The 14684-nt window shown below is 37.2% G+C and overlaps 1 pseudogene; it reads left to right on the forward strand.

Moving 5' to 3' along the window:
- Positions 1–12855: 12855 nt before the first annotated feature.
- On the forward strand, positions 12856–13220 carry LOC102484349 (uncharacterized protein C8orf59 homolog; annotated as a pseudogene).
- Positions 13221–14684: the final 1464 nt, after the last annotated feature.

Raw genomic sequence — 14684 nt, forward strand, 5'->3', positions numbered from 1 at the left:
GCAAATTTTTTTAAAAAACTGACAGGTGAGGTCCATTCATAGTAGCATGTGCTGAATACTGTTGTTAGGCAGACTGAGACCCCACGATTCCCCAATTTGATTCTGAGCCCACCCTAAAAGACTAAATGCAATGACACAGTGCTGTAGTCTCAACTTACTCGGGAAGCTAAAGGAAAAGGATTTCAAAATAGTGAGACCCTGCCTAAAACACCACATGTGTGCACACTCACAGCTTCCACACATGCCAGTTGAGAGAGAAACCGGTAAATTAGACATCATTGAATTAACACATTTTTGGCACTCATGAAATTCAGTAAGATTATAGCTCCTCCCATCAGTTTAGTGTTTTGATGACCACATTCTTCCACAGATTTACAAGAATTAAAAGTCCTAAAGTAAAATTAAAATAACTTTCTCATCCAGAAACATAGGACAAAGGAAAGTCTTGAGTCGTCAGAAAAGTCAGGATGCATTTTTGCATACAAATGCATATAAAAATTTGTCATAACTTTTCTGACAACCCAATAATATTTATTTCTAATGTTATTTTCAATTGTGCATTTACTTTTGTATAAAATAACTACCAGTTTTTGTTCAGACAAGTGCATTAATGGGTCTTTAAGATGAAGAAAGTCAAAGAACCCATAGAAATGGTTTTAATATTTCATCTCAAAAAAAAAAAAAAACATGAGTTATTTTTATTTCTGACTAAAAAATGTTATGTAATGGGAATGTAAAACAGTGGAAGTTGCAATGGTAATACTTCTGTTTCAGCCCTTACATATTGGCAATGGTGTTTTGATCTTACATGTTCCAAAAGGTATTGGTTTGATTATGGCTACAGCTCAAGAAGAGGGGTTTCCTATATATTAGCTAAGTAGCAAAATAAAAATGAATGGGGTGGGGCAAAGCTAAACTAAAGCTTATTCAAGGTGGCAGAAAGGCACAGTTTTTGCCATTTTTGTCATAATATCCTTACCAAAGCAAAATTCTTTGTTAAGAATTTAATACTTGAAGTCGTCAGCTTCGATGTCAGACTTCATTCTCCTAGTCTGAATTAGCTTTTTAAATTATTTTTTCCTTCTTCCTTACTTTGATCTGCCTTATATTTCCTGGCCTTCTTTTCCCTGTACTGCTAACCTCAAATTGGAGATTTATTAGGAGCTATTAAACAAGAGGGGAGGAAGGCCAAAGGAGAGGGAGAATAGAGAAAAAAGAAAAAAAAAACTGAAAGAAGGCAGGAGAGGGAGGAGCAGGGGAGGAGGATGGAGATAAAAGATGCATAAATGAAGACAAATGGAAGAACAATGAGATGGGGAAGTCTAAAGGGGAGGAAAATTCTGAAACTGAGCTAGTGAGAATGCATGTAAAGTAGGGTCTGGTGGAAGATCTTGAGCAAAAGTGGTGTAAATCAATGATGAGTAAATTAATAGGGCAATTGTGCAAATGGGACTCACTCATTTAAACTAAGCGTAATACATCATGAATGATTTAGAGATAATGCAACCCGTAGGGCATACCTTTTAATCTACCCAGGACCCAGTAGAAAATGCTGTCACTTCAAGGGTAAAAAGGCACAGAGGATGAGAATATGGGGTGTGTCTCTTCATTTTACCAGTGTTAATAAGACAGACTCTGAACAACGTGGAAGTTAACCAGATCCATAAGTTTAGCTTGTGATTTATAAATTCAGAAGTGTAATGTATTCCATACTTCTCCTACAAATCTAAAATAATTTTAAGAAGTGTTTTTAAATTATTCATTTGAGTAGGTTAACATGTACAGTTGCCATAGATAGAAGTGAAAGTAAATTGAGTCATTGCACATATGGTCAGAGGAACATCTGAGTGTGGAGGGGTTGTAATTGCATATGAATCCAGTGCTGTTAAAAGAGGCATGAGAATATTCTGAGACCAGGGAAGAAAATTCTGAACCTCCTGTTTTCACTTGTTTCATTCATACATCCATTTATTCACTCATTCAGCAGCTGTTTATTGACAACCTACAGTGTAGGAGAGACTGCTTTAACCAGAAGCAGAAACGTTAGCGTTATATTCTTCAAGCTTCAATTCTTCTGGTGGGTTGGTATTGACAAAGAGCAAGGAAAAAGTGGACATTAGAAATGGAGAGAAGTCTCAGTTTATAGAACTTTGAGAATTCCAAGTCTTTTATGACTCAGAAAATGGAAGCTCAGAAAGGTCTAGTGTCTTGGCAAAAGTCCAGAGCTAGTTGGAATGTTACAGATTAGAAGATTGTGGTTTTCCCTTCTTACTCATTGTTAAAATTTATTACCAGTTTTTGTCTTCATGAAAGAGATTTCAGATAATATCTTTAACTATTGAGGTTAGAGGTGAGAATAACAGCAATGAGATGTTAGTGTGCAAACTTTCCTATTACAGGGAAAGCAAAGAAATAGTCTTAATTCTCTGATAATATCTGGTCCTGAAAACTGGAAAACAAAGCTAATTTAGTAAGATGGGAAGAATTTTTGTAAGTGATGTTACAGTACTCTTGTAAACTTCTGTCATTTGTGGGGAAAATGACATTATTCCAAGTCTTGTTATATGTAACAGTGAAGCTAAACTAAGCCAAGCAGTGTGAAAACAGCAATTTTTGAACAAACTTTACATATGAAGAGTCATGACATACAATATGTAAACAAATTGATCACACAGTTTTTCTCGAAGCATGTCTTGAAGGTGAGCAGGCACCAATTTAACATTTTTCAATTAAAAATGGTAAGTTGATGTTTTTCTGTGTAAAGGAGAAAATAATTTAAGTTGATAAAACAAATTACCAATTATGTTAGAAATGTAACACAGAGTTCTATCAGAGGACACTTAACATATTTTTGAAATATTTGGGATTTTAATGTTTCTATTTCAGAGATCAGGAAAGACATACCTTAAGAGGAAGCATGTCTTAAATCTGAAACTGATATGAAGAGAGGTGTTAGCAAAATTTAACCCTGTGTCAGTAACAAGAAGAGTTTCTTTTTTGTTTTGAGGTTGCTTAGAGAATTCTAGTTCAGTTTGGTATGGTCACTCATATTTGAATTCTGATACTCTGTATGATATAGATTTTACTGACCACTATTAGTATAACTCTGATGAGGTATTAAACACTCCCCTCCTTCTCATTTGCAGTATATTTTAGTTTAACCTTCATTTGTCCCTCTTTTGTCTACTCCTCACATCCCAATTCAGGTATCAGATCCTTTGACAATTGCTAACCTTCCCATCTGGGATTGTTTGGCATTAAGCTATGACTGTAGCATTTCTTCTAATAAATTAGATTTTTAAAAGAGTACTGCCTGCCAAGAAGCAAAGTCATTACATAGTGTGTATATTTTCGGAGCATTGCTATAAAAATCTCCTTAGCCAAACATAATAGGCAGTTAAAATAAATTTGAAAAAACCGTGCCACCTCTAGGTTTTAAAATCATTATGCTGAAGATAGGTGGTCTAATTTTACCCTATTTCCATTTTCCTCATTCACATGGTATGATACTTACTCTATGAAACCACATATATATCTCATACCTGTAGCTGATGTATTTATCTATCTAAATATACATTTCTCCAATGCAATAGTCTAAAAAAATTGAGCTTTTCTTTTAAAGCTGGAAATTAGTTTTATAATGTTCCAACATCCCATAATCTTTGTCAACCAGCACTCTTATTTGCCATAAAGAACAAAAACGTATTTGGTATGTCTCATGCTAACTATTGTAATTCCTGTGTTTGAACTGAACTGAGGAATACTATGTGAACAAAACTGGAAAATTATATAAAGTAAATATCTCTTTATTTATTATTATAGTTATTTTTACTCTGTAGCTTTCAAAAAGGCATTTGAAGCAATTGAATAAAATAGGAATAAAATCAAGTGCTAAATGGGAGGGGTGAGAAAACAACTTTGTAAATTATGCATGTTCATGTAGTTGCTAAGATTGCTTATGAAATTGGTGCTGAGATTCCTGATAGACATGACAATGGAATAATGTGATCATTCCTATTTTCAGAAAAGAACTTTAGCTCCTTATTTTGGTTTTGAGGGTAGAGTAATATATTTTGTCCTACTCTAGACTCTTAGAAAAATGTATCATGGGTTTTAGGAGTCACTGAAGGGTATAATTGGCAATGTCTTCGTTACAGGTTTGCAGAAATTCAGACATGGAATTCACGTTACTCATTTAGTTCTAACCTTTGATGAAAGATCAAGGTGTTAGATTGAAGCTTAAGTAAGCAGAGACATTCTTCAGGTGATGTGGTTCATTCCTATCAGTAATCTTCTCATGGTGTTCATATTCCATCCCAATGATGAACTAGATTAGTAAGCTTGTAAAATAAGATGAACTGGTGAGAGTGACTCGGTTATAAATATTAAGGAGTCTAGTGAAATTTTTGTCCACATAGAAAGCCAATCACCCACTCTCCCAGGATAGGACTACAGAGGTGAAGTATAAGCAAAACTATCATTCACATTTCAAAGGTGTTGGTTTGGGTTGATGCCATTATTTGTGGTGTCAGAAATGACGACACCATAATAATGAGACCAGCCTGGTCAGAACTAAGCCCTGATTCTTTCAAATTAAGTTATTTGTATTTGTTTTCATTTCCCTTGACTGATATATTTGATTTTGTGGATCTACATAGTTTTTGAATACTCCAGAAGCTAATCTTTACTTCATTAATGGACATTCGTGGAGTGTTACCCGTATGCCGGACATGGTGCTGGATTTGGGGAGTGTAGTAGTCAGGTTTTCCTTATTACCTTCATGGAATCTCTTATCAAACACTTTGGTTCTTATATCTCTTTTTCCTGTCCTGAGATATTTTATGTTTCCCTGTAGGCTTCAGTTATTATAAAGTCTTTGTTGTCTGCTACGCATTTCCATGCAAAGTCCTTAAGTGAAAGTACACTTGTAACCACTTTTCACCACTGAGACTTCAGACCTCTAGGTTCCTGATGCCCTCTGATTATGTAAAAGGATGTCTATGTTTCTGGAATCAGAAGTGATCAAGATCTTTCAAGAAGCATGCCATCAGCCCTACTAGCCTACTAAATATGTCACCAACTCAGAGTAAAGTTTCGTGCTTTCTTTTAACGTTAAGTATTTCTGGCCCAGCCACAGTGGTGCAGGTAGTAGGGGGCTGTTCTACAATGCTGGAGCCACGTGGAAGACTGGAGTTTGGATCCCAGGTTTACCAGAAACAGGCTGGGCATGCACACGTGGGCCTGTGATCCTAGCTGACTGGAAGGCTGAGGGGAGATCATGGTCTAATAAGACCCTATCAAGGATTCCTTTCTCTCTTTTTTCTCTGTCTTCCTGTCAATAAAATAAGTAAACTAAAGATAAAATACCAATATATATTTCATGAAGGGAAATAGAATGTTAGTATAAACTTGCAAATGATGTATAAAATACATGATCAAGACTGGAGTTGAGACTGGAATACTATTGTGAAAGAGCAGTAGCTAATGACACACTGAAAGAATGTAGATGGATATTTCCTTCTATCAACAGCTACTTCCATTTGTCTTTAGTCATAGTTGTGAGAAGGTTACCATATGGATAGGGAAGAATTTTAAAACGTTGGGTCCAGCAGATGGTGTAGCAGTTATGTTACTGGACTCCTATGTAATCAACTGTGGTTGGAGTTCCTCACCTGGCGGCTTAACACTCACTCTGGGCATGTGTGCCTGCATGCCCCAAATCCTGAGAGGAGAATGGAGGAAAAGGGATTGTCATGTGCCCATCCTTTATGGGGGATCATTTCTTGTTTTCTGTCTCTCTGGTGAGTGCACGTGCCCTATACCAAAAATCTCTCTTTAAATAAATAAATAAATAATTTTTAAAAATGCTTCAGTTAGTAGGTAGTCATTAAATTGGTCAGCCTAAATCAAAATGCTGCTTCTCTGAGTGAGTGGGCCATGGAGATACTTGTCCAATCCTCATGCAACATTCTTTTTTTTTTTTAAAAAGAATTATTTTATTTAACTTTATCCATTTACTTATTTATTTCAATTTCACCAGAGAGGGACAGAGAGACAGAGAGAGAGAAATTGAGAAAGCAAGCCTCTGGGTTTGGGACCCACACTGCAGTTGGTCATGTGGGAGTCCAGCACCCTTAAACACCATGCCACCTGCCAGCCCCATGGCTTTCATTAACAGTATGAATATGTCATTGATGGGAACCAGCAGTTAGCGTAATGGCTATGTCGCTGGACTCCCACGTGGTCGACCGTGGTTCGCGTCCCAGACCCGGTGGCTTAAAAATCACGGCAGACACGTGTGCGTGCGTGCCCAAGATCCCGAGAGGAGAATGGAGGAGAAGGGATTGCGGCGTGACCATCCCCCCTGGGGGGTGATTTCTCGCTTTCTATTTCTCGCTTTCTGTCTCTATGTCTCTCTCTGTCTGTCTGGCGAACGCACACGCCCTATAGCAAAAACCTCTCCAAAAAAAATAAAAAAAGTCATTGATGTGAAGCACTTTATGGTTCACAAAGCACTGTAATAGACACATTATCTTTGTTTTGCAGATTGCTTTTGTATATGTTACTATTGCCTGTCATGCACTCTCCACCTACATTTTCTGTATAGGAAGCACATTTTTAACCTTTAAGACATAACACCAAACCCACAGAGTCCTCTTGAAGCCCACTGTGAGCAGATCAATGGTCCCTTCCCTGTTCTTACCCAAACCTTTGTGTTTACCTTTATTATAGCCCTGATCTCATCTGTGTTTTAATTATTTGTTCACATTAGAGTCTTTCCCTGTGGACTGAGTATCTCAGGGGAAGGAGGCTGTGTGCGCTTCATTTTATTTTCTGGTGCTTCTGTAACAAGTGGATGAGGTGGTGGTTCTGTAAATAAAGGTAACTACTGTGCTGATGATGTGTTAGGATTCTCCTAACTTCCACTTTTATTGATTTATTTGGTTTATCAGTTAGTTGTTCATCTGAAAACAAGCTGTCCACAACCATATTCATGTCATTCTACCTGTCAGAGTTATCTCATGGTATTAGTGAGAGGTGAGAGAGGACAGTCCTTTGTCAGAATGAGGACATGTTAGTTCTGTCGTTATATCTAAACTATTTTGCCAGGTGAAATTACAAATTGACATAAAAGGAGTATGGAAAACTTTATGTATGTTAGAGCCACCCCTGTTGCCTTGAATATTTTTTCTTCCCACTCCTTTACTTGGCATATCCCTGTCATCCTTTGAGAGCATGTGTTGGTGTCCCCTTTTCAGGGACACCATGTCATTTCAAGTCCTTCTTGCCTTTAGAGCATCTAGATAGTGCCCTGCTCCTCCCTGCTCTCAGATCACTGTCCTATTGAAAGTCTGAGGTTTAAAAACACTGCTGCCTAAGTAATGTTCCATCTCTTTGTAGTATTTGCATTTGAGTGACCAACCAGTGGATCACAGCTCTGTGTGGTAGAGGGTTAGATGGTAGATGAAGATTGTAAAAGCAGATATCTGAAGGCTGGAAGGCATTCTTGGCACCCCTAAAACTACCCTGCTGGGGACAATCCTAGCCTGTGATTAACAAACCTTAGTTATTTGCTAGGTAGTTTCCACATGGCATAGTAGGATACTTATATGAGGCACAATACAGTGTTTATGTGAGAATAATGTAGATTATTTGAATCTAGGCTGTAGAACCTACCTGAAAATGGGTTTTACAGTTCTGTGTAATTGCCTTTTCTTTGTGTTTGCATAGAAGGCATTGCGTAGTTGGAAGATGATGGCAATTATAATTTATTATGCTGTAATTGTTACCTAAATGTTTTTGAATAAGCAAAAATCACATCTGTTTAGGAATAAGTTGCACAGCAAGAGAATTCCCTTTGAAATGAATGCCGTGTTCTCATATTCTGTAACTGTACACATAAAACAACATATTTATTTCCCCACTGAGTCCATTACATTCCCAAGTCAAACTGCATCCTCTCTTCCCTTCCCATATTAAACCCTTTGATTTAATGGAGGTTTTAACTACTGGTTCTTTAGGGAATTTTCAGTAGGCTTTGCACAGATTAGGTTATTGGAAAGTATAGTTATTTGCTTGTAAAGTGGCAGTTCTGTGTCAAAATTGATTTTCTCTGGAGCTGCAACAGTAAAAAAGATAAGCTTCTGCTCTGCATCCAAAATGCCCTGATGTTCCTAGCATGATCATTTTTCCTTTGCTTCTCGCTCAGCATCATTCGGTCACAGGCTGGTTTGGATAGCTGACTACAAGCACATGTAGCCCAGAGGACTTTGATATCCAGTGACGATAATAGACCAGGCCTCTCTTCCATTCTGGTTGCCACTGGTCTGTGACAGCCAGTGTTCTGGGCATAGTGAGCACAGTATTTCTTCCTTTCTCCATTAAATAGAAATGCATAAGCCTGGGATAGTTTTGTTTTCCTACGGAAACATAGTAGTTGACATAATTACATTGCTATACTCAGGCTAACAAGACTTATCTTTCATCATAGATCTTGAAGACATATGAAGGAATAGTTTACTCCCCTAAATTTACTCGGTACTCACTTAGAAATGATTTTACTATGTAAAAGAGAGCAGTCATTGCTGGTGGCATATCCTCGGAAAGCTTTGATATCCAGAAAGATGAAGGACAGAAATGTATCCTCTCTTTTTCTGCTCTCTGTTCATAAAATAGAATTGGAGTTTATGTGTATAGCAGGCAACCTTATTTATTTTTTTAATGCCATAATTGCAAGTTAGAAGCTCGCTAAGACAGGCCTTACTCACTGATCTTATGTGCCACCACACAGCATATATCCATCCATCTATTGAGCATTATCCTGGTGGTCTCCAAGTGGTAAGTATCTCATTTTGGTCAGTCAGCATGGTTGATCAAAATGAGCAGCAGCTATCTGTTATACCTCAGACACAGTGGAGGCCATAATATTTGAATACCACTTGAGGGTTACCTTCTTGTCTGTGCTGACTCCTACTACTATACCCCCGCCCTTTAACCTCAGTTCTACCTCTATTCTGATTTAAGACCAGGCATTCTTTATAGGTTTTGCTTTATTGCTCTGGAGGTTATTTTGTGTTTGGCTCTCTAGTACACTGTTCCATACTGCATGGTTAATTTAGGTGAGTCTTGTTCTGGTTTTGATAATCAAAGTACTATTATATTGCCTTTGTGTCCAACTGAACTGTTTCCACATAAGGGTCCAGCTCTCACTACTTGCACACAGGCAGTAACGCCTGCTCATCTTCTTTGTGAAATCTGAGTTTTCCTTAAGATACTGGTCTTAAGCATTGAAGGATCCGTGAAGGTGTGTGATTTCAGGGTTAGAAGGGTCAAAGAAACCTGAGCACCCCTGTGTATGTTTCAAGTTGTATTTGATGACCTGATAATTCATAATATAAATTTTAATAGCTGAATCCAAGAAACCAAGAAAGATAAGCTTTCTTAGGCTCCTAGGATTCCTGTCTTCACAGATCTTCTAGGAGTAGATTTAGACTCGCCAAACTTTTATGATTTGGAAGTATCATATGCCTGAAGAACTACAGAAAAATGATGGGAACAAAATAATTTTCAAGTTTACCTCAGCAAGTAGATGCCATTTCTGTTACTTTGCCAAGTATTCAGAATCACTTATGTGCAGTACTCAAAAGTTTAGAGAAAAATTGAATTAACATATGATTTTATTTTGGTGCCAAAATTTGTTGAAATCTGTGCTCAGTTTTTTCATAGTCTGCATTTCCTATGAACTTTTTAAAGACCCCTTGTATTTATTATAATAAAAATAAAAGGTATTTTTGAAATTTTTGAAAACATACAATGAAAAATGTTAATCGTTCAGTTACCTTTTTATGTATTTTCTTTGAATAAATATAATGTATAACAGCATTATTTACATATTTGTACAATTTTGTGTCTTTTCCCAACATTATATAATCTTCATATTCAAACATCATATTTTTTAAATACACAGTAATTAAGTATTGGATTGTTGGAAAAGTCATGATGTATTTTTATGTAGCAAAACAGAAAGAAATGGGACCAGCAGTTAGCGTAATGGCTATGTCGCTGAACTACCATGTAATCAACTGCGGTTCAAGTCCCAGACCCGATGGCTTAAACTCATGCTGGGTGCATGTGCGTGCGTGCCCAAGATCCCAAGAGGAGAATGGAGGAGAAGGGATTGCGGTGTACGGTGTGGCCATCCCCCCAGGGGGTGATTTCTCACTTTCTGTCTCTCTCTCTCTCTGTCTTTTTGGCGAGCGCATGTGCCCTATAGCAAAAACCTCTCCAAAAGGAAAGAAATACAGAAAGAAATACATTGATTTTTCTGACAACCCAATATAACCTTTATTTAATCATTGTTATGCATATATTTAACTTTTCCTTCTACATTTGTTTCTAATTTTTACCCTTATCAGACATACTGACGTGAACCTGCTTTTAATAAATCATTGTACACATCTGTCATTTCTTTTGTATTAGTTTTTATGAGTTCTGTTGCTGGATCTGAAGAAATGAACATATTAAAACTATTGATATGTATTTAACTGAGTATACTTTTAAACCCTTCTTTACATCACTCATTATCCAAAGTATAGGATCAAACATTCTATACTCTGTTGCAGAGTATTTAGTATTTTAGGTTTAGGAAAAAGAACACTTTGGCCAAATGTTGATGCTGAACTTTTTCCAGCAGAGAAGTTTCCTGCATACCTGAACAAGAACCCTACTTAGAGGGTTTTTCATATGGGGGGAGGGGGCTGGGCAGGGAATTATAAAGAATAGATGTATTTGATTTGAGTAGTAAAGAAGTTGAAGCTCAGAAAGTTATGACAAGGAAGATGAATTTTCCCAGTACGGCCAAGAGGAAGAGAATGTTCAGAAAGAAGATAGTATTATAACTACACAGAATCTCAAAGCTCATCTATTGCAGTGGTTATCAAATACTTTAACAGTCAAAATATGTCTTTCAATCCAGATCTTGTCTAATTGATCAATTCTGCAAACTGATCGAAGTGGAGAATCACTGGTTAAGAAGCAGGGATGAGAGGGCTCAGAATTGGGGATAGAATCTCCTTTGCTCAGCTTCCCTAGAGCTTCTCATGTGGGTCCTGAGATACACATGAAACATACAAACAAACAAAAAACTTCAAAGCCTCTTTTTAAAAATAAATTTAAAATCAGTCATTCCAGTTTGAAATTGAGGACACAAAGAGACAGGAATGTGACTTCCCAAAATGTTGTAAGTGGTCCCCAAACCACACTTCAGTACTTTTACAATGTCCCAAAGTAACCATTCCAATGTATTTACCACTAGCCATTTCTGTGCAGTTTGAAAAAGATTATTTTGTTAGGTTATTTATCGTTGCAGTGTCCCAAGAGACAGAGTTCCAAGAGATTAATGTATGTATTAATGTATATATGTATTGCCTCAACCCATATTAACCATGTCTGGCTGAGACTTGAAGGATCTATTAAATTATATCTAGGTTCTTATTAAATCACTACCCTGGCAGTAATACCTGGGCTCACCTTCTCCTTAACCCAAATTAACACATGCTCTTAGCAGTCTCAAATCTAAGGCAAGTTCCTGAGATGAACAAGTGACTGGAAAGACAGGAGAGGAGAAAATTAAAATAAACGATAGGGTGACCTTCTCACACCACTTGTGGTTTCTCAATTAACCAAAAGCCAGCCAGCTCCACGTTGCTGTTCTTTCAGTAATAGACTTCACCCTCTCATTCAGTGCCAGCCCACACGGGTGCATACACAGACACACACTCTGCTAATCAGATTGGCAGCAAATAGAATTAAACCATTAAGGCAATTAAGAAATTCTTAGATAACATTTGATCAGTTCAATGAAAATGCAAATTCATTCTTCTTTTAGAGAAATAAGTTGATGAAAAGTCATTTCGTGTGCTATAATCTTCATTAACTCCTTTCCAAATAAAGATTGCAGTGTTTTGGGCTCAGAGCTACACAGATGGAACTGTTTTTGTTTTTTTTTTAAAGTCTCTCTCTCTCAATTTTTGCACACTCTGTTCATCCTCTTGTAGCCCACCATGTTTTTTTTTTTTTTTTTGCCTCCATCCTCATCAAGAATATTTAGGTAATCTTACCCTACAGCCTCTTCTTTGTGACTAAAGGTGAACTGTTACCTTTCTCTGCATTAAACACCTTCTCAGACCTTGTTCAGCCTATATCCTTATAGCATACTGAAACAATTGCTGTTGATACATCACTTGGCCTCTTCTCATTACTCTTTATTTCCCGTACTTAAGGTTTCTACTTTCTCGCAAGCAGGTGAGGAACAGGATGCTGCACCCCAAACACATACTTCTCAGTGAGCATGTGGTCTTTCACTTTCACTTCTGAGTTGGTGTCAGCATCACTGAATCTGTAGTGAATCCACTCTGTCATCACACTCTGGACCCTCCTCAACAAGAAAATGATGAGCAAGTCACAGCCTATGCTTCCTTTACCTGCCAAAGTACCTTTTGTGCTTTAGTTGAGGGTTTCCAAACCTGGTGCGTAAACGAGGACATTTTGGGGAATATTTATAATCCTAGCTTTCATTCCAGACTTACTGAATCAGTGGGACCAAGGTTTGGCTTAGGGATTTTTTTTTCCCTTGCTTTTTTATTTTTTTAATCTCTGTTTTGGAATGAAGGTATCAGCCAGCCTTTATATGATGTAAGTCTAAGTGTCACATTGTTTTTCTAAATTAGAGACTCTAACACACAGTCTGAAACATGATCTATCAATGGTACAGAAATCACTTGGTTCCAAAGAATGTTAGGATGACCTTATTATAAAGAACCAGGGTCACCTGGAGCTTGAGGAGCTACACGTGGGTGTCCGTGGTCTGACAATGGCCAAGAACAAATTTAGAGGTCAGAAGTCCAGGAATGTATTTCACATAGCCAGCCAAAAAAACCTTCAAGGCTAAAAACAAAGCAAAACCAGTTACTACAACTCTTAAGAAGATAAATATTGTGAATGATGAAAAAGTTAACAGAGTGAATAAAGCTTTTGTAAATATACAGAAAGAACTGGCACACTTTTCAAGAGGCCTTTCTCTTGAACCTCTACAGAAAGATCTGATTCCTCAGCGACATCTTGAAAATGAACCTGTTAATGTTGACGAAACTACAAGATTAATGGCTCAGTTGGAATGTAGTGATGATATATCAAAGTACCCAAAAAGTTCAATAAATTAAATGTTTTATACAAAAAAAAATCCCTTCTATGACAGGTCATTTTACGCATATACATGCCTGGGTATGTATGTGTATAGAGGGACTTCAGAAAGTTTATGGAACATGAAATTAAAAAGTAAAAATAAGGCCAGCTCCATTGCAGAGTGTTAATGGCTCTTCTAAAGAAGTCAAATCCTACATCACAACCATGGTTCAAATCCCTGGCCCATTCAGGTTGATACATGCTGGGCAAGCAGCCGAGTGCACAAATCTGGCAGCTGGGAGTCTAGAGGATGGGAATTACAGTGTGAGAAGAATCTGTGGAGAGTGATAATCTCTCTCTCTCTCTCTCTCTCTCACACACACACACACACACACACACACACACACATACATGTCTTACATGCACATGTACTGTCATGAATTAAGAAAGAAAAAAATGTGTCTTAAATATAAACTTTATTTCTCAACATAGCTCCCTCAAGTTTTAGACACTTTTGTAAGTGATGATTCCAGACATTTAGTCTACCTTTAAAGAACTGAGCATCCTGAGAATTTAACCATGTCAATGCTGTCTGTCTTTTTATATTATTCACTGAAGAAAAATGGGTACCTTTAAGAGGTTTTCTTTTAAGATTAGGAAACAAAAAGAAGGCAGAAGTCACCAAATCTGGACTGTAGGGTGGATGCCCAATGATTTCTCATTCAAAGTTTGGAAAAATTGCCCTTGTTTGATGAGAGGAATGAGCAGGAGCATTGCTGTAATGGATAAGGGTTCTCTGAAGCTTTTACCAGGCGTTTTTTGTTTGTTTGTTTGTTTGTTTTGTTTTGTTCTTCCCCTTAAAGCTTCAAGTAACTTTCTCAAAAAGCTCTCAAAATAAGCAGATGGCCCTTCAGAAAATCAACAAGAAAAGTACATTGAGTATTCCAAGACCTGTTGCCATGACCTTTGCTCCTGACTGGTCCACTTCTGCTTTGAATGGACTAGTTTTTCCTCTTGCTTTGATTATGCTTTCTCTTCAGGATCATACTGGTAAAGACACATGACATCTCCTTTAAAATAATTCTTCAAAGAAATGTTTCAGGATCTTGATTACACTTGTTAAAATTTTCATCTAAAGCTCTATTCTTGTTTGCAGCTGATCTGGGTGTAGCAGGTTTGGCATTCGTTGAGCAGAAAATTTGCTGAAGATTGATTTTTCAGTCAGAATTGTGTAAACTAAACCAATTGAGATGTCTTTGATATTGGCTATTGTTTCTGCTGTTAATTGTCAGTCCTCTTCAATTAGTGCATGAACAGATTAATTTTTTTTTCTTGAGAATAGATGTGGATGTTCTATGCCACAGGTGTTTCATCTTCAACATTATCTCATCCCTTCTTGAAAGGAGTTATCCACATGGAAACTATATTTTCTTTGGGGCATTTTCTCCATAAACTTTTCACAGTGCATCAGTGATTGTACATTCTTCCACCCAAGCTTTGCC

Source organism: Tupaia chinensis, unplaced genomic scaffold (assembly GCF_000334495.1).
Source record: "Tupaia chinensis unplaced genomic scaffold, TupChi_1.0 Scaffold000429_1, whole genome shotgun sequence".
NCBI lineage: Eukaryota > Metazoa > Chordata > Mammalia > Scandentia > Tupaiidae > Tupaia > Tupaia belangeri.